Genomic DNA, 25,529 nt, shown 5'->3' on the forward strand with positions numbered 1-25,529 from the left:
CAGCATTTGCTTTTGTCAAGAAGCTCTTGTAGCAGAACTCTGAAAATACAAGTATGCCCTTATTGTCTAATACTATAACAGACTGGAATTTCAAATCGCTGAGTTTTGAGATGGCCCAGTAAAAGCAGAGAAATCCATGGGTCCAGTTTGCTACAGAGCCACATATGTTTAAAAAAAAAAAAAATGTGTGTGTGGGGCAGATTGTGCTTTCCTGCAATCACTTTTTTTCATTCACATAAGTTAACACATGGTGTTAAATTACTTTTAGGTGTACAATATAATGATTCAACAAGTCTTTTTTTTTTAAACAAAAGATTTTTATTTATCCATGAGAGATGCAGAGAGAAAGGCAGAAAAATCAGGCACCCTGCAGGGAGCCTGATACAGGATTAGATCCTGGGACCCCGGGATTACAACCTGAGTCAAAGGCAGACAGTCAACCACTGAGCCACCCAGGTGCCCCAGATTCAACAAGTCTATACCTTTCTCAGTGTTCATCGGGGTAAAAGTACTCTTAATCCCCTTTATCCATTTCAGCCATTCCCCATCCACCTCCTCTCTGGAGACCACTGTTTATTCTCTGTACTCAAGATTTTGGTTTTCTGTTTATCTCATTTTTCTTTGTTTCTTAAATTGCATGTATAAGTAAGATCATTTGGCATTTGTCTTTCTCTGACTGACTTATTTCACTTAGCATCATACCCTCCAGATCCATCCATGTTGTTGCAAATGACAAAATTTCTTCCTTTTTGTGGCTAAGTAATATTCCATTGTATGTGCATACCACAATTTCTTTGTTCATCTATGGGTAGACACTTGGGCTGCTTCCATTTCTCAACTCTTGTAAACAATGCTGCAGTAAACATAGGTGTAAAACATAGGCGTAAAATCACTTATCTTTGCAAATAATTGATTTTGTTTTCTTTGGGTAAATACCAAGCAGTGGAATTACTAGGCCATATGGTAACTATTTTTAATTTTTTCAGGAGCCGCCATACTGTTTTTCACAGGGGAGGCACTAATTTACATTCCCACCAGCAGTGCACGAGGGTTCCTTTTTCTCCACATCCTTGCTAACACTTATTTCTTGTGTTTTTTATTTTAGTTATTCTGACAGATGTAACATGCTATCGTATTGTGATTTTTAATTTTCACTTCCCCAATGATGAGGGATGTCAAGCATACAGATGGCCAATAGTTACTACCACTTTGAAGTCCCAGGAAACACATTTGAAGGAGTGCTGGGATGGGCATGGGCTTTCGCATTGATTTCAAGAGGATGAGCCAAGAGTAATGGTGTCCTCCATACACCAGATGGAATGTGTCCTTCTATGAGTCTGTTACAAATCATAATGTATTCCACAGACTATTTGCCCTATCTGCGATGCTAACCCCTGGAAATGAGGCTATTCTATAAAAGCAGTGAGAGGAAATGGTTTTAAAACCACCCCATGCAAAAGGCATATGTAATGATGGTAATTTATCGTGTTACAGATCTGCATGTCAATTCATAGTGCATTTAGTACAGCAACAGAGAAAAAATTCAAGTACATATTGAGGAAATCATGGGTGATAAAATCTTTTTTTTTTTAATTTTTATTTATTTATGATAGTCACAGAGAGAGAGAGGCAGAGACATAGGCAGAGGGAGAAGCAGGCTCCATGCACCGGAAGCCCGACGTGGGATTCGATCCCGGGTCTCCAGGATCGCGCCCTGGGCCAAAGGCAGGCGCCAAACCGCTGCGCCACCCAGGGATCCCATGGGTGATAATTACAATCAAAGAACATAACCCTATTTACTTTTTAAAAATCTGTTTTTTAGAAGTAATTTGTAAAGAGGAATCCACCATATTTCTATTTCAGGCTTCAAGAGAAACGGATTCATTGAAATGACATTCTTTCCCTTTGGAGATTTCACACTAAAGGAATTTAAAATTAACTTTGGCTTCCTTATCTCAATGGGCTTTGCACAGGCTGCTCCCCCTGTATGAAATGCTCAGCTCCTGGGTCATTTGGTCCATTCCCCAGGCCTCAGCTTATGTTATGGGCTGGGTTGTGTGTCTCCAAAGTTAATATGTTGAAGTCTTAACCCGCAGTATTTTGGAACGTGATTGTATTTGGAGATGGGGGTCTTTAAGGAGCTAATGAAGGTCAAATGAGGTCGAGTGAGTGGGTCCTAGTCTGACCGCACTGGTATCCTTATAAGAAAAGATTAGGACAGGGACACACAGGAAGAGACCATGTGAAGACACAGAGAGGACAGCCATCTACAAGCCAAGGAGAAAGGCCTCAGAAGGAATCAGCCCTGCCGACACCTTGATTTGGGACTTACCTCCAGAACTGTGTGAGGAAGTAAATTTCCGTGGCACCCAGTCTCAGCCCCCACAAACTAGTACAGTTTACCTATCACTTATTTTACAAAGGCCTTCCATCTAAATTAGGTCAGCCTATACACCTCCTTGGGCCACTCTGCATTATTCCTTCACAATTCTTACTGCAATTTATAATCACTGTAATTCATAGAATTTAAGATGCCATTGACTGTAAAATGCACCATTATTGTATGGACCTATAGGAACGTTTAAAAAAGCTCAAAGTTAGCTCCTGGGAGAAGGAGGTAGAAAAATCTCTCCTGACAATTATAATACAGGCTTGTGGTCTGAAGTCCGACTACAAGTGAGGTCCAGAAAACCTCAAGCACAGGATGTAGTTTAAAGGGGAGGGGAGCAGGGTGGGTTCCATGTTGGGAGTAGCTCCAGGTAAAAGAAACAAGTGCAAATGCTTTCTGGAAGAATTTGACTTCCAGGTCATCTCAAAAGTAAGACTGGTTCTAGCAGTCTTGATATTGGATATGCTGAGATGTTTAAGTAGATAGTTGCATCTTGAAATAAATGACATATATATAATATATATATATTTATATATATATATATTATATATAATTTATAATTAATTTATTATATAATTTATTTGCACAAATAGTTGCTTAATGTCTAAGATTCACAGATAGTATTGGTATCCCTTTGCCCACACTTTTATCTCCTTTTCCTGGTAGAGTGCTGGTATATAGTGGGCACTCAATAAATGGGAGTGGAATCAGTGAGTGAGTAAAGCAAATTCTTCTTGAGCTTCATCCATTGAAGTTTTGCTTTTTTATTTTTTTGAGCCCCCGACACGAGGCTTGAACTCAAGACCCTGAGATCAAAACCTTACCTGAAAAAATTCTAATCCTTTTTACTATTTACTTATTCGTGTTGAATAAACTTTTAATGCAGTGGCAAGAATATAAGACCTGGAATTCTGGAAACTTAGATGTTGGTCTTAGCACCTTTATTGATTAGCCCGAAGATTCTGGGTAAAGGCTTTAAGTTTTCTGGTTCACTATTTACCTCTCTTGCAGAATGATAAGGTTGTGTTCTATCATTTCCAGGGGCCCTTCCAATTCTAATAGATTGTGCTTCAAGTGTGTCATAAAAATGTCAAGGAATTGGGGATTCATGGTCATTATTGTGACCAACTGATAATCAGATAGGCAGTTCACACAGGGCTGAGAACTTGTTCATACAGGAAATCCTCATACAAAACTCTCTCTTCATTGCTACTAACACCAAGGTGATACTTTGATTGTTTCAGATATTTTCACACAGTGATGTAAATAGCAGTGGACTGACGATAAAGGGTAGGAAACTGAGCCTGAGGAAAATAAAACACTATTGGAAGAGTCAGGTGTTTGTCATGGATAGGAGAAAGCCCAAGGCTTTGAATCAAGGCAGAGACAAATGACTGAGATCAAGGCAAATTGTATGTAAGAAGTAAGGTAGATTTATAAGAAATAGGACAGTTCAAATCCTGAAGCTCTGAGCCATGCCAAGGACAATTTATGGGCAATCAGGAACCAGAGGATTCTTTTTTCTTTTTCTTTCTTTCTTCTTTTTTTTTGTTTTTTTAGGAACCAGAGGATTCTTAAAAGCTGAAGACACAGAGCAAAGCGAAGAATACAAGGGAGAGTCCATATATTAGGAGTAGCATGCCCATCGCTGCCCTGGTTCAGGAAAACTTTTGGTCCATTCTGTCAGTCTCATTGGTTTCCCCTCTGCTCATGAAAGCTCAAGATTCTGTTCAGGTGCTAACAAGCGTCTATTGCGTTGTCCATAGGCAACAGGTAAGACAAGGCAAAGGACCCTGGTCTAACCTCTTGGCCCTGCATGGTTAATGGCTAGAAGACCACTGGCTGCATTGAATGACCCTGCTCAGCAGCAACCAGGCCTCGCTGGCTCCCACTCTGTTTCCATCTTCTCTTACAAAGGAAGTTCCTCCTGGCATGCTTTGAGGACTAACTATAGTCACTCCTACTGATGAAGACACCCCAGGCTTTCGGCTGGCACTGGCCTCATTCTATGTATGACCCATTCTTCAGCAGCTATGCATGCTCAGAGAGTTTATTCTCAGTCTTCCTTCTGGCCAGGCAATGGCTTCCAGTCTTCCTCTCTATAAGGTGGAATGCAAATTTGGAATGCTGAATTTGTCCCAGGCCCTCCGTTGTTGACCTGAGATTATGCCATGGAGATGGGTTTGTTTTCTCCTCTAGGAAGGAATTTCTTTCAAGGACTAAGAATCCATGGAGGGGCCTTCGAGACTCTCTCGGTCTGCTGAGAATCCTGCAGTTCTGCATCCGTGCCTGCCCATCCTCTCTCAGGGTTTTGAACCAGGCCTCTGTAGCCCTCCTAATTTTTAACAGATCCACCCTGTGAAATATAGGTAGCTATGATATGCAAGCTATTAAACTTCCTGGGAAAGATGTCTCTCTAAACATAACTGGGTGAGGGTCGGGGAGGGGCAGCAGGAGCATTCCTGGGAAGCCAGGGAATGGAACAAAGCTCAGCCACCACCTGTTTCCTGTGCCACACTTTGGAGGCAACAGGCAGGATGAGGCAGGTGGTGGTGGCTGGAGAGCTGATCCATGCAGAGGAAAGCTTTGCCTGGTTGTGTGGCCAGATCCCACTGAAGACAGAGCAAGGATTAGGAAAGTCAAGTTTCTTGAGGCTAAGAAAGGATCCCTATTGATGGGAAGTGAGACTTGCAGCCAATAATGAGGTTCATCTGGCCAGACTCTGGGGGCTGGACAAAGACATAAGTGCAGGATGAGATCTAGTTCCTACTTTCTGGAAGGAATTAGCTTCCTGCATGAAAAGAAATGTGCTTAGTGTGGGGGCAGTGTACAAAGTTTATCAGGGGGAGAATGTAATGAAGATAATTTTTAAAAATTATCAATTTTTTAACAACAAACAATTGTGTGATTTAGTCTCCCTAATATACTAAGCAACAATACGGATATAATCCCAGGGAAGACAAGGAGGAGAATGCTACCTCTGCATGAGGAGGGCAGGTTTATAAGCAAGCCCCAGAGAAGAGGAAGAAGGGAAAAGCCTCTTTGTTTCCCCTGGAGGGCTATGGGAGCAGAAGAGGATGGAGGGAGGGGAAGCCAGAAGTCAGACCTACATGTGCTGACAACCTTGCTTTGGGTTGACAATTATGTAGTATCTTATGAAACCCATGGCCAGGCAGCCATCCCTCCTGCCTTCATTCACATTCAACCCTTGTTTTTTCTTCTGCATATTTAATTTAATTTGTTTTTGAAATTTTACTGTGTGTGTTTTGTAATCCATTGCAAATCTCTATGGAATGAATATGCATTAATTATGGAAATACATAAAAATGGAGAAAGAAAAAAACAGTCCTAGGCTCAGTCCAGATAACTGTAAGGTTTTCAGCTTTAGGAACAAACTGAGGGCCTTGAGGAGTTTATTTTGGGAATTTAGGAAGTACAGTAGAATCCTAGATTTCTATTTTTTCCCCTGAGAAATCGTGTGGCCTATGCACATGCACAAGTATATATATGCACATGTGTGTGTGCATATGTTAGGGGAATACAGGCATGGAATTGGTGCTAAGAGTGGTGAACATCACACTTGCCTGTAAAAGACAATTATGTAGTTCTTATATGTTTTCAAGGAATTGGAACATATCAGGCACACACACACACACACACACACACACACACACACACATGCCATATGTCAGTTTTTGGAGACTTAGAACATGATCAAATTCACTTAACACTAAAATATGCTGAATGTAATTTTAACCTTTCTTTGATAATTTAGAAGCTATTTTAGGTTACTCATGTGACTCTGGGTTATTACTATGAACATAAATTATTATCATGCAATTCTTCACAATCTAGGTTCACATTTTTCTGGTTATTTTATCATGAATGAATTGGAGCCCTCTATAGTACTTTAATTATTATGAAGAACTAGTAATGAATGTGTAAGTCATTGTAGGGTGTGATTGGGTCAACTTACAGAAAAAAATAAAACTTGTCTTAAAGTAGAAATGCATATGAAAACTTTGCTAGTTATACCTTTTGGGTGATTGATTTCCCATATCAAATATCCAAGAATTCCAAGGAGAAAGTTCATATTTACTTCAGGAGATAAGAGAACATTTTAGTGAGAAGGTTGCATTTGAGCTTGGCTTTGAGGTGTTAATCAATTAATTAATTGAGACGAGAGAGCATTCCAAGTGGAAGTAAAAGGAACACAGGCACAGAGGTGGTTTAGATTGAATCCCCCACAACTCAAAGCTATGGTCTGTAGAGCAGAGGCATTGACATCACCTAGCCCTCACTCCAACCCTACTGAATCAGAATCTACATTTGGAGCAAGATCCCCCAAGTGATTCATAAGCATATTAAGTTTTGAGATATCCTAGCATAGGATGTTATACCTTATTTGTAAATAAGGCTGAAAATGGTGTCCAGTTATGTAGGCCCTGATACCATGACAAGGAATTTAGTCTTTATTTGCTAGGTCATGTCAATCATTGACAACTTTGTAAGCAGACACAAAGATAGCAGACACATGTATAGGCTGAATAATCAGGTGGAATTGATGATGGTCTTACTTTGGAGCCAACATCTTAGAAATCCCCTGATGTCCCAGGTTCCTCCAACCTGAGGTCTTGGAGAGGAAGAGTGGTGGTAGGTAGGTAGGCAGGGCATCACTAGGGGACTGAATCAATGGCTATTTACCAACAGCTGATGTGCAAGTAATACTTTAGGAACTTTTCTCTGACTTCTGTGCTTTGGATGAATATTAATGAGATGACATAGAACACAGGTAAGAATAATTAACAGCCTCTGTGACAGTATAAGTAAGAGACTTGACTCTATTTTGGGAGACTACAGAGAGAATGGGAATGAGGACAGAGACAGCTGAGAAGTTATAGAGGTAAACCAACAGAACCTCATTTATCCAACAAAGTTTGAATTTTTACCCCCTATGATGTACCAGGCATTTTGTTAGACCTTAGGGCATCAAGAGAAAGTATGTTTTTTTATAAAGTAATTCCAAGCTTGAGATAGACACAGGCATATGGCAGTTTCAAGGGTGGCCAAGTTGATGTTAAGCCCAGGAATGTTGTAGAAGTAAAAGATCCCCATCTGAGTAAGCCCGTGGAGGCAGAGGAGTGGAGGGTTGGAAGAGCATGACCAACTCGAAAAAAAAGTTTCACATCACTGGACATAAGGTTTCTAAAGGGGACTAACAGGAGACAGAGCTGGCAGGACAGGCTGGAGCAACGTCCAAAGATCCAAAGGAAAATGCCAAAGGATTCTAAACAGGAGAACAGTAGGGGCAGAATTGGATTTTCAATAAATAACTTTGCCAACAATGAAGGTGATGAATCAAAGCAAAGCAACACAAGTGAACCTGGAAAGAAATTTGAGAAAGGAACAGTTGACTGTGTAGAAACCAGGAAAAAACCCAACTGGCAAAGAGCTGGGTGGGGGGAACAGCCCATTGTTTTGTCAATGAAAAGGTTATTGGTATGCTTTGAGAATATCCTTTGGATTCAGCAGAGAGCAGGTACATAATAAACAGCTGAGGTGTGTTAAGGAGGAGAGGGAAGAGAGCACCTGTAAGCAGTATTTGCAAGTAACAGAATATGAAGTCCTGTAAAGAGAAAACAGATCAAAGGTGTAGGTTTGATTTTATCTCCAGATTCTCTCCTGTGGAAACAGAGGATATGGCCTTACATTTTTTTCCAGGATAGTGCTATGCATATATCTGATATTTGCCGAATGAGTGACAATTTGCATAAATGGATGAATAAAACATTTGAGTCATTTTGCTTGACCTTGGAGTCTCTTCACCCTTCAATTCAACCTTTCAGTTCAACCCTTTTTCATTCAGGCTTTTGAGTTATGGTGATGAATGGAGCTTGGTCAATTTGACCAAGGTTCAGTTCTTTTCTTCTCTTGTCATTATGGTCTGATAATGCTAAAAATGAGTAGGTGTGTTATTCCCCCCCCCCCCCCCCACTTAATTAGTTCAATTGGGCTTCAACTTTAAAAGCATCTGAAAGGCCTCTTTACTTCTGAATGCATATAAAGGGAGAATGAGGGCATGTTGGCATTAAGTGGCAGAGTCCTGAAAGTCTGTGTGTAAATACAGTCAATACATGTTTTTTTTTTTTTTTAAAAAAAGGAAGAAAACCAACATTTATTGAGTGTGTGCCAAGTGTTGGTTACTGGGCTAGTGACCTTCATTTCATCTCCACGACAGATTCATGAGGTCATTTTCACTCTCCTGCAAACACATAAGAATGGGGCTGGCACTGGTTATTTGCTCCACATTCCTGGGGCCTGAGTCATAGGATTCCAACTCAGGGCTGCCTGACTCTAAGGGCTATGACTTTGCTCTGTCACCATGAGGAAGTAACATTCAGGAATTCTTTTTGTTATGATAGGAACTAAAATTTCCTATAAAAGGAAGAGAAAAAGGAGAAATGAAAAAGAAGAAATGCAGGACGATAGGACTGTGAGAGTCTCTGGCCATTGAGCTGATTTTGGATTTGCCATGCTGTAGGGGGCTACCTTAGCATCTTCAGAAGACACTACAGACATAAGTGAAGCTAAAAGCCAAAAAAAAAAAAAAAAAAAAGGCCTCATCAAACAGGAGTTGGGTACTGTTATAGAATAAGGACATTTTTGTAAGATAACAATGGGAGATTTTGCTCAATGATTGGATTTGGAAAAAACACAAACTGTAGGCTAGTGATTTATCATTACCAGTTCAGGGCTAGTCATATGACTGTGAGCTCAGGGATCTGTATCTTCAGGAGCCTGTTGGCTTCCTCTGAGCTCCCATTCTGCCCTGGGTGATAACAGCCAATGGTGGCCACTTATTGAGTGCTTAAATGGCCAGGTCCATGCTTACTGCTTCACATTCAGACGATTCCCATTTGTTCCTTATGACTGTCATATGAGGTAGGTAGTTCTATTTACACTTGGACAGGTGGACATTGGAGCTTGGAGAAATGAGAAAATTTGCTTAAGGGCACATTGTCAGTACAAAACCATGGTTTATACTCAGCCCTGTGTTAATCATAAGGCTGAATTCCGAGGACCTCTATGCCCTACTGCTTTTTATAGATCTAGTTTATTCTGTTTATTTATTTCAACAACTTTTTCACTGGACTGTGAGCCACCTGAAGGCAGAACTGAATCTTATCTCTAGATACCTGAAGTCTAGGATGGTGCCTGACTCATAGTAGACATTCGAGAGACATCAGAAGGAATGAATGGATGTATTTCATCAAGCAAAGGAGAGCTATTTTTAATATTTCATGTCTATCTTGGTCTTTTATAGATATAAACATAAATATTTCTAAATATTTGATGTGGGAACATCATAATATACATACTATTTTGTAACCTACCTTTTTAACTGGTAGTTCTAGTGAGCTTCTATGTTACTAAATATTCCTCCAAAAAATATTTTGACATTAAAAAGATGTGTTCCACATTTCCCTCTTTTCCCACCAGAAAAATAAGTTGCTTATTGGGAAAATATCAAAATGCATTATCACAAGATTCTCTCATGGGCCATAAAAGCTTCTGGAACTCTATTCAAAAATTAATTTCACACACACAAATAATTAGCCATCTTAAAGGAAGGATGAAAGATATTAAGGGCAAAGATTGGTAAGATTATTTCCAAGTTTAAATAACTCATCCCAGAGTCACAGCATTTCATGAAATGTGCAGAAAGTCCCAAAACAGCACAAAGGGAAACTCTCAAGCTCTTCCTAAATTACACTGGTGCTCCAGATTTTTATGTTTTAAAAGGAAAACGTAGGTTACCACAAAGACACTGTGTATTTAGACATGAACATATCTGGTTGGTGTTCACTACAAATTGATTGTTGATTGGATCTGGTAGGTTAATCTCTTTTACCCTTGTTTTCAACAGCTCAACATTTTTCCATCAAGGCTTAGAGAGGGACCACGAATGCAATGTAGAGATTTGGAGCCTTAGAACTTGATCTCTGGAGTATGTGGACTGCATTTGGAGAATCCACACAGACTCTTGTGGATCCTGCCTAGATCTGGGCGCTTTGCTTCTACTGTTCTGAACCAGCCTAAAGCCTCGCTACCAACGTTAGAGATTTGACTTGTGTAAAACCATAGTGAGACAGACAGTCCCTGCTGAGAGGGACAATGCTTTTTCCTATTTGCTCTCTGTGGGTTCTGCCCATCCTTCCTCCTCTAGAAGAATTGGGTCTTCCCATCCTTAGCAACCAAGCTTGTTCTCATGCTTCCATGCAAGAGCATATGGCAGTTACACCTCCACGGGAGCTTTGGCACGTTTCGGTTCAGTTGTCAGAGTTCTGAGGTGAGGTGTGAGAAGAACATGTCTCTAGCTGACAGTACGGCAAGTTCAAAAACACATATCATGGTGGCTAGACCTAAGTCCATGGGACTGCCACAGACTCCTGTGTAAGCCTTAGGTCCTGGAGTCACAGAGATTCTACAACGTGCATACATAATCTTGCTTCATCTCACATTACTTACCTGTAAAACAAAGATAAAAAATATACTGTATAGAATAGTTATGAGAATTACATGAGAAAATACATGTAAAGCAAAGAACATAATGCCAGTCAATGTAATTAAAGTCTTATCGTACACTTAACAAATACATAAGTATTGAGCACTGACTTCGGGCTATGCACTGAGATTCTAATGGTGAGATGCAGACATGATTCTTTTTTTTCAATATTATATTCTACTAAAGTATTACTAAATTTTTGTGTTACTGTTACTATGTGATATATTAATTATCTATTACTATATAACAAATTATCCCCAAATAAGGAGACTTAATACAGCAAACTTTTATTTTCCTGGTTTCTTTGGGCTAGGAATTTAGTTTAGCTAGGAGATTCCAGCTCAGGGCCACTCAAGATGTTGGCTGCAGATGCAGTCATCTGCCAGCTTGACTGGGGCTGGAGGATTCACTTCCAAGATGGCACAATCATGTGGCTATTGGTGGAAAGACTTTGTTCCTCACATATGGACCTCTCCATAGGGTTGTCTGAATGTCTATACAACATGGCAGCTGGCTTCCCACAAAGTAAGAGTTCTAAAAAAGAGGAATGATGAAGCTGAGATATATTCTATGTTATTTTTAGATGCCACTTCCCCTATATTATATCTGTTAGATGTGAGTCAAGAAGTCCAGCCACATTCAAAAGGATATAAGAAATTAGCCCCACCTTTTGGAGGGCAGAATTTCAACTTGTGGGTGTATTTTAAAGCCACCACATAAAGTACAGGGGAGAGATCAGAGCAGGTGGGGATATTGGCGGAGGAGCCAGGCACAGAAGCATCATGGAGGGCTTGCTGAAGAGTAGGAGAGTCCCAGCTGGAGGCAGTGGGGACTATCCTGCTACTTTTGTTTATTTGTGTTTTAAAGATTTTATTTATTTATTCATGACAGAGAGAGAGAGAGAGAAAGAGAGAGAGAGAGAGAGGCAGGCACAGGCAGAGGGAGAAGCAGGCTCCACACAAAGAACCTGATATGGGACTTGATCCTGGAACTCTGGGATCACACCCTGAGCTGAAGGCAGATGTTCAACCACTGGACCATCCAGGCTTCCCATATCCTGCTACTTTTGTAGAAAATAATACATGAGCATCAACTCTGGAAACAGGACACAGTGAGATCATGGAGCAGCCTTATTTGAATACTCTCTGCTGTTGAAGGTCCAAAAAAAAGGACCCATTTTCTAGAATGTTCTTGGTTCCCCATCCATATCTGTGTCTTTTAAGTTCTGTTTTACAGCCTTGTCTTTTCTGAAGTACAGGTAACTGAACTCAAGATTCTTTTCCTTTTTAGTCTGTAAAGAAACTTCTTTCAGTTCAAAAACTTAATACTCATAACGACGGAAGTAGTCACAGAATTTCTGATTTTTCTTGAGCACCTCAGGTGCTCAAGTTCTTTCTCTTAGGCCACAATCCTCTCTCAGAGCTGATGAGCATATGCTCAGTTCAATAAAAGAAATGGAACCCACTTTGGCTTGCCTTGTTTATTTCTTCTAGGGGAACCCTGTGTATCTAAAAGGGCCTGGGGTCCTTTAACAGAAAATCTCCCCCACATCATGCAAAACAAAACAAAACAAAACAAAACAAAAACACCAGCAGTCACTTAAGCTTGATGGATGTCAGTAATTCATTGGTGTGTTCGTCTTTATGCATGTTTAGTCATACTAACTACCACACTGGGTGAGTAGATACCTCAGATCTGTTGCTTTATTGACAAAGCAAATAAAACTCATCCATTTGTCGTGTAACTGTGTTGTAAGAACAACTGAGAAACTGGGCAAGATTTCTACTGGCAAAGCATTTTAGAAGCCAAAGTGGGCCCTTCGTGGGTTTTCACATAATGTTCATCCCTGTAGACTATTCACCCTATTGCTAAGGATCAATACCCTCAAGGAAAAAAAGCATAAAATGCTGCCCGCTTGTTTCTTCTGTTCCCTTGTGGCTCCATAAGGTGGGTGTTTTACTTGACCTCATTTCCACTGACAAAGTAAGGAAGAAAATTTGTATCTAATTTAGTAGCTCAATGTTTTTCCCTACTCAGAACTTTTCAATGAGGTTCCGTTGCTCTTAGAAGAAAATTCTTCACTTTGGCTACTAAGGCTCTACATGGCCACTCCTGTCTTGCCCTCCAGCTATATTGTCTACCATCCTTCCCTCTGCTCTTAGTCCCTCATAGTCCCCATCATCTTTCCTGCCACAGGACTTTTGCACATGCTGTTTACGCTATTCCCTCTGCCTGCAGTAATCTTCGAACCTCAGCTTCAGACACATCAGGGACACCTTCCCAACCTTTCTGACTAGGTCAAATCCCTCTATTACAGGCTCTCCAAGTGCCATGTAACTCTCTTGTTTCTAGTTCCTCTGTTCATTGCTATCTAACATTTTTTTCTTTTCTCTTTCTTTCTTTTCTTTTTTTTTTTTTTTTGTTTTTTTTTTTTGTTTTGTTTTACAGCTCATTCCTATTCCTCTTCCTTGGTAGATGGAGATTAAAGACTGTATCTGTTTTTTAATCAGCTCAGCACCAAGGTACTTAGTACCATGTCTGGAACATCATAGGTCCTTAAACAATATTAAGTCAATGTGTGAATGCACCAGGGTTTGCCCTAGACCACTGCCATTTTCTAGCTGTGTGACCTTGGGCACATGACTTAAATTTTCTAGCTTAAATTTTGTTCTCTTCAAATGGAGTTGATAATGTCCATTGACCTCATGAGACTGTCATGAAGATTAAATGAAGTAATTAATGTAAAAATGCTTAACACAGTGCCAGGCATGTAGCAGAAAATAAGTGGTGGATATTTGTATTCCTCTTCAACCATCATATGTCCCCTCAAAACAAAACAAAACAAAAGTGGATTTTTTTAATCTTTGAAAGTCAATATGGAATATGGTATAGGTAAAATGTGAATATGACATCTGCCAATCTCTGTCCTTGGAGAATATTCCAGCAGGCTCCTAGGTAGTGTGTTAAATTAGATGCCTGCCCTTCAGGCTCGAGGTTCTTATATAAACAAGCACCTCTTCACTCTAAGTTTGGATCTTGGGTATGTGCATTGGGTATGCTGAGTTTTGTGTCTGCCACCCCCACCCCCCACCCCACCAGGGGACACCTCTTGATCTTCTGGCTCTGGAAGCCAGGGGAGCTTGTGTTCCTGATCCCGGGAGAATGCAATAATCTGTGTCACCCAAAAAGGAGTTGACACATCCCAATTTTTGCAACTCCTGCCACTAGACACCTCCATATCACTTTGCTCCTGTGGCCAGTGGGGCTTATGATGGCAGGTCCCACAGGACTCTAACCAACTGAGAAAGAATTTTTAAACAGCTGTCACCCCCAGGGCATAGCAAGAGACCCAGGAGCTCAGATTTCTATGAGGGAGGCCTATTAAGCTAATCATCATGACTGTGTCCTGAGGGGCAGGCCTCCAATTATGCATTTTGGGGCTGACTGTAATCCTTTCCAGAGACCTGAAAGGCAGGTGCTTTCTTCATGCTCACTCTCTGCCACATTCCAGAGTGCTAATATCTCCTGGAGGGAGCTTTACCCACGTCTGGGTGTGGTGCCCTGCTCTTTACACTGGCGCCCCAGTTTTTATGGTCACTGCCCAGGGAACACCTCCAGATCGCTGGCAGCCAGTAAGGACTTATGATGGCAGTAACAGGACTGTATGTATTTGCATACATTTATTATAGATTTAATTTATTTGAGACAGAAAGTGAGAGTGAACGAGCACGTGCAAGGTGGGGGGCAGAGGAGGAGGATCTTTCAAGCCTACTGCACGCTCAGCGTAGAGCCTGAGGGGGGGCGGATCTCATGACCCTGAGATGATGACCTGAGTCAAAACCAAGAATCCAACATTTAATCGACTCAGCCACCCAGGTGTCCCTATATTTGCATACTTTTAAAAGCTGCTGCCTGAGGGTCTGGCTTCTAGTCAGCCTGAATCTAGGTGCTGACATTCTCTCCTTTGGGACATTAACGTCTTGGCATATCTTTAACTACTGGGAACTATTAAAATATAACAGGCTGCTTGGACAAGCAACGGGGTCTGAGAGACAACCAAAAGCTGGTACAGGGTTGAACAGCAAGGTTCACTTCCTACACTAAGCCACTCCTACAGGACTGGGAGATATGGTTGCATAGAAATAAACAGAAAAGGAAGCAAAACGAAGAAACAGTGGAATATGTTCCAAATGAAAGAACATGATGAAACCTCAGGGGGAAAAGAAACCTTAATAAAATGGAGATAAGCAACTTACCAGATAAAAAATTCAAAGTTATGGCCATAAAGATGCTCAGTGAACTAGGGAGAAGAATAAATGAACACAAGGAGAACTTCAACAAAGACACAGAAAATATAATGACCATTGTTGAAATGTCCATACTACCCAAAGCAATATACAGATTCAGTGCAATCCCTATCAAAATTCCAATGGCATTTTTCACAGAAATAAAGCAAACAATCCTATAATTTATATGAAACCACAAAAGATGCCAAACAGGCAAAGCGATCTTGGGAAAGATGAACAAAGCTGGAGGCCTCATATTCCCTGATTTCAAATTATACTACCAAGCCATAGTAATTAAAACGGGTAGGGTACTGGCATAAAGACAGAAACATAGACCAATAGAACAGAATAGAGAGCTCAGACATAAACCCATGTATACATGGCCAACTAATTTCCACAAAAAGAGCCAAGAATATACCATAAGGAAAGGACAGTGTCTTCAATAAATAGTGTTGGAAAAGCCACATGTAAAAGAATGAAACTGGATGGCTATCTTATACCTTACACAAAATTAACTCAAAATGGATTAAAGATCTGAATGTAACATCAAAAACTATAAAATTTCTTGAAGAAAACATAGGTGGTACGCTCTTTGACATAGGTCTTGAAGATGATGGTTTTATCTGACACCAAAAGCAAAAGAAACAAAATAAAAATAAACAAGACTAAGAAGCTTCTGCACAACAAAGGAAATTATCAACAAAATGAAAAGGCAACCTACTGAATGGGAGAAAATATTTGTAAATCATGTATCTGAGAAGGGGCTAATATCCAAACTATTAAACTCATACAACTCAATAACAATACAAAAAACAATCTGATTTAAAAATGGGTAGAAGGTCTGAATAGGCATTTTTCCAAGGAAAACATACAGATGGCCCATAGGTATGTGAAAAGATGCTCAACCTCACTCATCATCAGAAAAATGCAAATCAAAACCACAATGAGATATCATCTCACACCTGTTAGAATGACTAGTATCAAAAAGACAAGAAACAACATGTGTTGGCAAGGAATGTGTTGGATGTGGAGAAAAGGGAACCCTTGTGCACTGTTGGTGGGAATTCAAATTGTTTAGCCACTATGGAAAACAGTGTGGAGGTTCCTCAAAACATTAGAAGTAGAAACCTATGATCCAGCAACCCCACTTCTGTGTATATTTATCCAAAGAAAATGAAAACACTAACTTGAAAATATACATGCACCTCTATGTTATTGCAGCATTAATTACGTCAGCCGTAATATGGACACAACCTAAGTGTCTACTTATAAATGAATGGATAAAGACCATATGGTTCATACACATGATGGAATATTATTCAGCCATAAAAAGGATGAAATCTTGCCATATTCAACAACATGGATGGACTTCAAGGGCATTATGCTAACTGAACTAAGACAGAGAAAGAAAAGTAGTGTATTATTTCTCTTAAATGTAGAATCTAAACAGAACAAAGCAAAACCTCAAGCTCATAGATACAGAGAACAGATTGCTGATTGCCAGAGTCAGGACAGAAATGAGTGAACTTTTTTTTAGGTCTTGACAAATTGAATAATAATAATAAAAGATCAAAAGGGCTTCCATTAATTCTCACAGACTCCCATCAGCACTGTGTCTGGCAGGTCAAATTTCCCTATGGGCTTTGTCCCCACCATTGCTTAGAAACCAATAATACAGTTGAACTAAAGAAGCCTAGCTTATTTTTGGTCCTCATATTGTGTTATCAATGTTATACAATAACACACAATATTAGAAAAACAAACACAGCAAAAGGGAGTTCTTCATAACTTCTTTATTTCTTCTGGATTTAAATTAGTCCTGGCAGAAGTGTGAGCAGAAGAAGCAAAAGTGGGTTTTTTTTTCCATTTTATAAACACATGCAATACAAAATCTCCTTAATTTGGAATAAATTTGGCTAAGCATCTCTGGGTGGGGACCTCTGAGAGATGTGTAAATGTAAACCCTGCCTTGATCTCTGTTTCTTATACAATCAGTTGCAATTATTAATGAATCTATAACACCAGGGTGTGAGACAAAAAAAACAAAAAAACAAACAACAATGTAATATGATTTTTAAGAGTCTAGACTCATGCATTCCCATTTTATAGACAAGGAAATGGAGAAATAATAAGGGTTTACTTTCTTGCCTAATGTTAGTGGTTACCTAAAGTCCATTCTTAATTTTAGGAATGAGGACATCACTTTCTCAAGTACAAAATTCACTCATAAGTACTGGAGGTAAGAAGCAGTAAGCTCTCTGATTTTTTTAGTCTTGTAGTCTTGGATGCCTTTTTCTCCCTATCAGAGCTTCCTCCCTCATTTCCTGTCCCCCTCCATGGTCCTCTCTTTCCTCATGATTATACCTGAAGCAATAAAGTAATATGAACACCCTTTCTGAAAGATCTGAATTTGGGTTTTCAGAGAGGACTGCATTCCATTGCTTCCTTCACCTTCATGTTCACAGAAGCCCAGCCCCAGCAGAGGGGAGGGAAAGATGTCATCTCCATGGATGGATGGCATCCAGAAGCTCCTGTCAGACAAGCTCTATCCTGGGGACAGGAAAGGAGCTCCAAACTCACTCTCTGGTAGAGAGTATTGACCCACTTATACACTTCAACAAGACTGACCCATTCACATACCATGTGACTCAAGACCAGTAGAGACAAGCTACAGGCATTTCAGCTTTCCTAACACACAGCTCAGGAATCACTTCACTCCAATTCAGATTCTTGATTTTGTCTACTATTTTTGGTACCTGTGCCTACCCTTTAGACTTGCCAATTAAGGTTGAGATCTTCAGCATGGTCCTCAGCCCAAATGATGATAATGATGATAGAATAATAATTCATATTCATCACATACCTACCATGTGCCAGACACAATATATATTTCTTACAACCTTATAATAGCCTTTTATTATACTCAGTTTATAGACAAGGAAATTGATGGTCATAGATATGAAATGACTTTCTCAAGGCCGTACAATTTATAAGGGACAGAATTGAAATTTATATGCAGGCCTTTCTGACACCCAAGCTTTGCTCTTTCTAACACATCTCAGTGTTTCTCTCCAACTTTTTAACTTAGGCACATTCTCTTTTTGGTTTTGGTTTCTTTGAGAGACTCCTCCTCTCAGAGGCCAAACCCTGGATGCTGGCTCATTTGGACTATCTAGTCCCTAGTAAAACAGATTGTAGTTTCTTCACTACTGCCAAACACAGACAACATTGTCTCACTACTTAGCTTAAGTCCTTTCATACCTGCTAATTATGGGCAAATCAGAGAATGAGAAAGGAGATAGGAAGGAGGAGATATGTGGGAAAGTCATGTAGCATGTAGATTCTTCTATGGCACAACAACCCATTAAACTTCAGAACCCATTTACAATGGGAACTCATGCAAAGTTTCATTTATTTAATCATTGTCCCTTCCCTCTCCCACCCCCACAGGCTCCTTGGGTATTCTTAGCACTGAGAATGTATGCTCTTATTTCATAATTGACTGGTCCCAGAAGGCCTGAAGACCAGCAAAGGAGCCAGCTCACTGGAAGAGGGACAAGAACAAGAAGTTTGTGGTTACCTTAATGTCTCTACTGAATGGGCTGATCAAGGTATTGGAGACCTATGGTGATGACACTTAAAGCATAAACCATGTGCAGATATCAAAGATAATGTTATATTTCAGGATCATTATAGCTTCAGGCTATTTTCACCAAGCGTAGTCCAACCCTGGTCTCAAAATAGCTGTTGTCTTTTAACACCTCCGGGGGATAACGGCCACATCTTTTCCAATCCATGAGCCGCCCTGAATCTCACAGAAATATACCGGCTTCTTTTATCTTAGGCAATGTCTCCCTTGGACAAGGATGAGACCAGTATGATTCTTTGTCTTAACATGGTTACAACAATAGGCCATGGAGCAGAGACCCCTCACATTTGACCTAGTGCTTCCTACGAGCATCTTGACAAGCCAAGGCAGATGACAGCAACTCAACCTTTCAATTCAGCCAACTCTGATTATCTAATCTCCTAAAGGCCCTTGACTTTGAAGTCACAATATTCAATTTAGGCCTCTGCAGTAAATTTATGGAAAATGTGTTAGGAAACGGAAATCTCTCTTGATATGGACAAGGCCCAAGATAATGTCAATTCCCCTCTGGCCAATAAAGAAGTCCATGTTGTGTCTGTTCTGAATTAGCAACATGTGGAGGAAGTAATTCTGATGATGATAACAGAGCGTTACATTTCCAGTATAATTGCTGCTTTCCAATAGGCTTTTAGTGACATGAGGCTCATACCAATAGCAAAAGCCAGAGTAATTGCTGAGATGTGGTCTTTCCATTGCTTGTTAAAGCTATTTCCTCTCTATAATAGGAATAGAACAGTGCAAGTAGTACAAGCTTTGGTGGATCTCATCATGTAGCCATTGACTTTTATTTAATAATGACTATAAAAAGTCCAGAAACCTGCTACCTCTGAAATTAATATCTTGTCTTCTTTAGTATTTATAGGAGCTATATATCTTCGATTCATAGTTCTCCAGACTTGTTCCCCACTTACCTTCACCTTTCATTCACTGGCAACCATGGATTGATTATTATGCCTCTTTTATGTTATACCTGTTGCCAATTTTAGGAATCTGGAAACATTTTGTCAACCCTTCCTGCTTTCCTAAAGAGCTGTTTCATAGGCGAGATTCCTAATGGTCCTTCAAAGCCCAACTAACTAAGCACAATGAGAGCAGTGGCGGTGACAGAGTCACTCTGTTTGAACGTCACTCTAAAAACCATAGGAGGGAGGGACACCTGAGTGGTTTAGTTGATTAAGCAACGAAATCTTGATTTTGGCTCAGTCATGATCTCAGGGTCTTACGATGGAGCCTGGGGTAGGGACTCTGAGCTAAGCAGGGAGTCTGCTTGAAGAATCTCTTCCTCTGTCTGCCCCCCTCCCAGTCTGCTTACTCTCTGTCTCTCTAAATAAAATAGATGAGGTAACTGGAATTAAGGAGGGCACATGATAAGATGAGCACTGGGTGTTTACTATATGTTGGCTAATTGAATTTAAATAAAATATAAAAATAAATAAATCTTTAAAACCCATAGGAGGGAAAATTCTCAACTAACTTCTCTACTGCCTCTTCATATATACCTGGCATGGAAGTAAGAGTTCAAGAAATATTTAACTCTAAAAAGTTAAATGTGTCAACCTCACTTCAATCAAAAACCTTAAAAATTCAATCACCACCTTCTTTGAGAAGTTCTTTAAAACACCTAGTGTGCACAAATGTGGACCCAGGAAAGCTTGGCATTGAAAGAGTGTGTGGCTACCATAACAAGAGCACTATAGCTGCAATAGTGTGTAGATTTTCATAAACAAGAGGAGGGTCCTAGTTCTTAGTATAAAGACATCTGGAGCAGATACACTGAGAAAATAGAGGGGATTGGAGGTAATGTTTTTTAAACTCTTGTACTTTAATGTCCCCAGTTTAATGCCCACTTAGTTTCCAACATATACTGCAGTGTATCACACACACACACACACACACACACACACATATACACTACACACACACACACACACACACACATATAAATACAGTGTATCTTCATCTATAGCCCTAAACTTTCCTGTTGGCAACTAGAGGAGCGATTATGTCCCATGCTTTAAACTGAGTGATGGGGCAGCCCCCGTGGCTCAACAGTTTAGCGCCGCCTTCAGCCCAGGGCCTGATCCTGGAGACCCGGGATTGAGTCCCACGTTGGGCTCCCTGCATGGAGTCTGCTTCTCCCTCTGCCTGTGTCTCTGCCTCTCTCTCTGTCTGTCTCTGTCTCTCTCTCTCTCTCTGTCTCTCATGAATAAATAAATAAAATCTTAAAAAATCTTAAAAAAAATAGACTAAGTGATGAACACATTGCTAGAGGCCATTTTGGGTACACTATTCCCTATCTGTTGAAAGTATAAAACTAAATCAAATAAATATAAACAGAATCATCCTGGGCAGCCTCCAGGCCAGTTTCTGCACAGCATAACACCCAAAAGACATAAATCAGACTCAAAAGAGCCTTGAAAAGTCATGTAAGCATTTGGAGAAGTTTTTCTGGAGGAGGCAAAGATGAGGAAAAAGATAAAAAATACTTTCAATCACAACATTCTTAAACCTCAAAAGATTGATCCAGTAAACTCAAATCATTAGTATAAGTTTCTCCTATGGCATGCGTTTGTTTCCAATTTCTTAACCTCAAAGCTACATATCTAGACTGCAAACAAAGATATCTGGTCAATAAGAGAGATACAAGTGCAAGGAACAATACTGGCCTCAGAGCACTCGGGTGGCTGCATATTATACATGACTGGAATTCTGTAACAGTCTATTTAATCCAGGATATCCAACAAGCACATTTCATATTTATGTCATTTTAACTTTATAACCAGGGGACTTTAGCTTGGGAGAGGATAGCTTTCAGGAAAAAAGTTTAGTCTATGGAACTATCCCTACTTCTTACAAAGAAATTAGTCTATAAAACATGAAAAAAAAATCTCTTCCAATGACATTAAACTGTCATTAAACTTCTAAATATGAAAGAAAAGAACAAAAGGGAATGTCTCATTTTGCTCTCTTCAGTACTTAAAAATCAAACCTAAATTAGGAATTCCACTAATGACTGTATCCTATTAGTAACTGTGTGCTACTGAATGCCATCCAACTAATATATGTATAGTTTCTTCAAAACTTAGATGTGCACATCAGTAAATCAAATAGTAAATTTATTACTGTGGATTTAATAATAACTAATAATGAGACCATGTTGTAGCTCTTTAAATTTTAGTTAAACTTGATTTTTTGAAAAAGTAATGGTTAATTAGGCATTTTTTTCTGTATTTGTGGTTTTCCCTTTATAATTTTTTTTTAAAATTTTTATTTATTTATGATAGTCACAGAGAGAGAGAGAGAGAGAGGCAGAGACATAGGCAGAGGGAGAAGCAGGCTCCATGCACCGGGAGCCTGATGTGGGATTCGATCCCGGGTCTCCAGGATCGCGCCCTGGGCCAAAGGCAGGCGCCAAACCGCTGCGCCACCCAGGGATCCCCTCCCTTTATAATTTTTTGAATGTACCCTTGGGATCAAAATGGATTCCTGTCTATGCTTCAGATATTCAATGTTAGCTTAAAAGTAACAGGTTCAGTCTGGAAGACAAATTCGGTGTGAAATGGGTAGAAGACCCATCCAAGGAGATCAGGTTGAGAGTCTTGGAAATCAGGTCAACCTGGAAGGTCCTACACTAGTCTCAGAGTCTGTTGCCAAAGTGTAGTGTCATGAATCCAGTTGAAAGGAGCCAGGGTAGTAAATGAGGAAAGGTAAAGAAAGAGGATAAACGAAAAAAAGAAACTGAATGTTGGTATTGGTGGCCAGGAGAGGCAGATATACACAAAGTATAAGGTGCAGTTCGGATGAGCACTCTGGGCTTTATTCAAGACAGAAGTAGCGGTCAGAACCTTTTGTATCAGTGTCGTAGAGGTAAAAGTCGAGCAGAAGGTAGCAATGAATTTTGTGGAAGAAATGGTTAATTATACACTAACATCTCTTCTCCCCTTCCTGGTACCTGAAATATTAGCTGGATACTTGAATGTCAACAATAAAAGTCTACGTTTCTCAGATTTCCTTGCACCTAGGTACAACAATGACCATGTTCCTTCAGGATGTAAGCAGAAATGGAAATGCCTTGAAAAGAGAAAGCCCTACTCTTCTACAGTTTTCTCTTTGGAATGCAGACATGATGGCCAGAAGGGAGCAGTCATCTTGGGCCACCCATTGAAAGCAGCCAGTTGACAGCAGATCAATAAGGTGGAAAGATCCACTTTGGGCTGTTTCAATTCCCATGAGAAGGAAATACATACTCTTCTGTTTTGTTTCTCAGACCCCTGTTATTTTATGTTTTCAATTATCTATAGTCAATATTGAATAACAGAGGTGGAGAGGAAGGAATGAGTGAGAGCAGGAGTCTGGTCCATGTTGTTATCAGATGCGTGATTGTCACATTCCCTTTTCTTATTTTGCTTCCTTCCTTCTCAAAGGGTGAGGAAGTGAAAACTTGATAGAAAAACTTGTATGGACCTGGAGGGGGAAAAGGCTGAACCAGAGATTCCTGGAGTTTGCAGACTTATAAGGTTATTTCTGGCATTTCAATTTGGGTCACAACAGCCTCTGTGCTAACAGACCATCAGATTTAACAGAGAGATAAAGTTCTTCTGGTACCAGTGCCCCTCATTCCTGGGCTAGACTTCAAGGGACACAAAATTTTTTTCCAGATCTTCTCTACCTTTTCTCAAACTTGCTTCCCAGGCACCCTTAACGTTCCTCTTGCCTCCAAAGTTGGGGGAGGTATAGTGAAGTGTGTCTGTAGTTGGCAAACTATAGCCCAAGAGTCAAATCCAACCCACTGCCAGTTTCTGGCCTTTTTTTTTTTTTAATGCTAAAACAATCATTCTTTATGAAATTTTATCAAGAATCAGAGTTTGGCTAATTGTTAACATCAAAGCTGTTAATAAAATGAGAGATGAAGGAAGAGCAAGAAATCATTTATCTCCACATGGAAATACCTAATTTCAAATAATAATTATGATGAAAGTGACAATCATATATGACTTCTCTGTTAGTAAAACATATGAAAAACGAGAACCCATTAAACAGAAATAAAAATTGAAGTAGTTTACCTTCACATACAAGCAAAACTGCATCAGTGATAGATCGGTCTAAAGTAGCACTCAAATGAACTTGCATAGTTCAATAGGAAGGTCATAAGATAGATATATTATATGTATCTTATATTACTTTATATATATAATAAGAGTAAGTACATATATGTAGAGCTTTCAGCTAAAAACGGTTGCTGCATTTTTAATGGTTAAAAATAAAAATAAGAGGGATCCCTGGGTGGCGCAGCTGTTTGGCGCCTGCCTTTGGCCCAGGGCGCGATCCTGGAGACCCGGGATCGAATCCCACGTCGGGCTCCCGGTGCATGGAGCCTGCTTCTCCCTCTGCCTGTGTCTCTGCCTCTCTCTCTCTCTCTGTGACTATCATAAATAAATAAAAAAAATAAAATAAAAAATAAAAAAAAATAAAAATAAGAATATTTGTGACATATGAGAATTCATATTTCAGAGTCCATAAGTGAAGCTTTGTTGGCACATAGTCATGATCACTGGCTTATTTATTATCTGGCTGTTTTCCCATTCCATTGTTAAGGTTGAGGACTCAGACCAGAGACTGGCCTGCATAACCTAAAGTATTTGCTATTTGGCCCTTTCTAGAAGAATGTTGCCTTTCTAGAAGAATGTATGCCCCAGTCATAGGTAAAAGCAGCAGATTTGGTCTAAATCCTGATCCTATCACTGGCTGAGTTGAATTTGGACTTGTCCTTAACCTCTCTTATCTTTAGTAGTTTCCTTCTATGTAAAATTTGTACAATAATACCCTTTAGGATAGAAATTTGGAAGAAGAAAAGGAGAAAAACACTTGAGATTGCCTAGCTTGGGGTATACACTTAAATGTGATAGCTGTGATATGATTATCTCAAATGCTCTACTTCATGAATGCTTGAGTCTTCTATGAGAGATAACCTCTCTCCATGCACACATGAACAAATTTTATTTCAAATATCATTCTGAGTAGTTAATATTGATTATAAGATTAAAGCAAATGGCACTGCATCTCTAAGAGAGTTTTTAAATCTCAATAAGAGCTCTTGACCCACATAGATCTTCGTTTGATGAACGATACTGGTGATATATCTGTTGAGTTATGAGTTCTTGGGTATTTCCAGTTTATTCTGATAAAAGCTATGATTGCACTGGTCCTCAGGAAAGAGGTAGAGCCTGACTTTTTTTCTTTTTTTCTTTTTTTAAATGGGGGCAGCATCCTTTAGAAGGGAGCTCTGTGGAGCTCTACAAAATGGAGAGATTGTATAGGCAGAAATGGGTTTTGGAGGAGAAGAAGGGGAAGGGGACCCTTAGGGGGAAGGGCAGGGAGTCTTATCCTGCAAATTACCTCACTTAGTGCTGATCAGGAAATTCCAGACTGATTGGTTTAAAATTTCACTCCTTGGAGAGGCTGAAACTGCAGGGAGAGTATGTATTAAGTTTTGGGGAGGCTTAGCAAAAGTGACTCCATTTGGGGCCTATTATTTCTTCTAAACACTAGTATGTTCTTCTGTTCTCTGCCTGAGAAATCCTAGACTCCTTCAGGGCTCACATCAAACATTAGCTCCTTTAAAAAATATTTCTAGTCTCA

General features: G+C 39.8%; 1 long non-coding RNA gene across 3 annotated transcripts in view; it reads right to left on the reverse strand.

Moving 5' to 3' along the window:
* LOC140617408 (uncharacterized) overlaps positions 1-25,529 on the reverse strand; it is a 42,675-nt gene that overhangs the window by 8,731 nt on the left and 8,415 nt on the right. Inside the window, exons 2-3 of one of the 3 annotated variants that reach the window (XR_012017643.1) lie at positions 9,134-10,918; positions 8,515-8,651 (exon numbers count right to left, since the gene is read on the reverse strand). The exons of the other annotated variants lie outside the window; for them this stretch is intronic. This is a non-coding gene — a long non-coding RNA (uncharacterized lncRNA). Of the gene's footprint in view, positions 1-8,514; positions 8,652-9,133; positions 10,919-25,529 lie in introns of those variants that run through there. 3 annotated transcript variants of the gene reach the window in all.

Source organism: Canis lupus, chromosome 2 (genome assembly GCF_048164855.1).
Source record: "Canis lupus baileyi chromosome 2, mCanLup2.hap1, whole genome shotgun sequence".
In the NCBI taxonomy this organism is placed as follows: domain Eukaryota; kingdom Metazoa; phylum Chordata; class Mammalia; order Carnivora; family Canidae; genus Canis; species Canis lupus.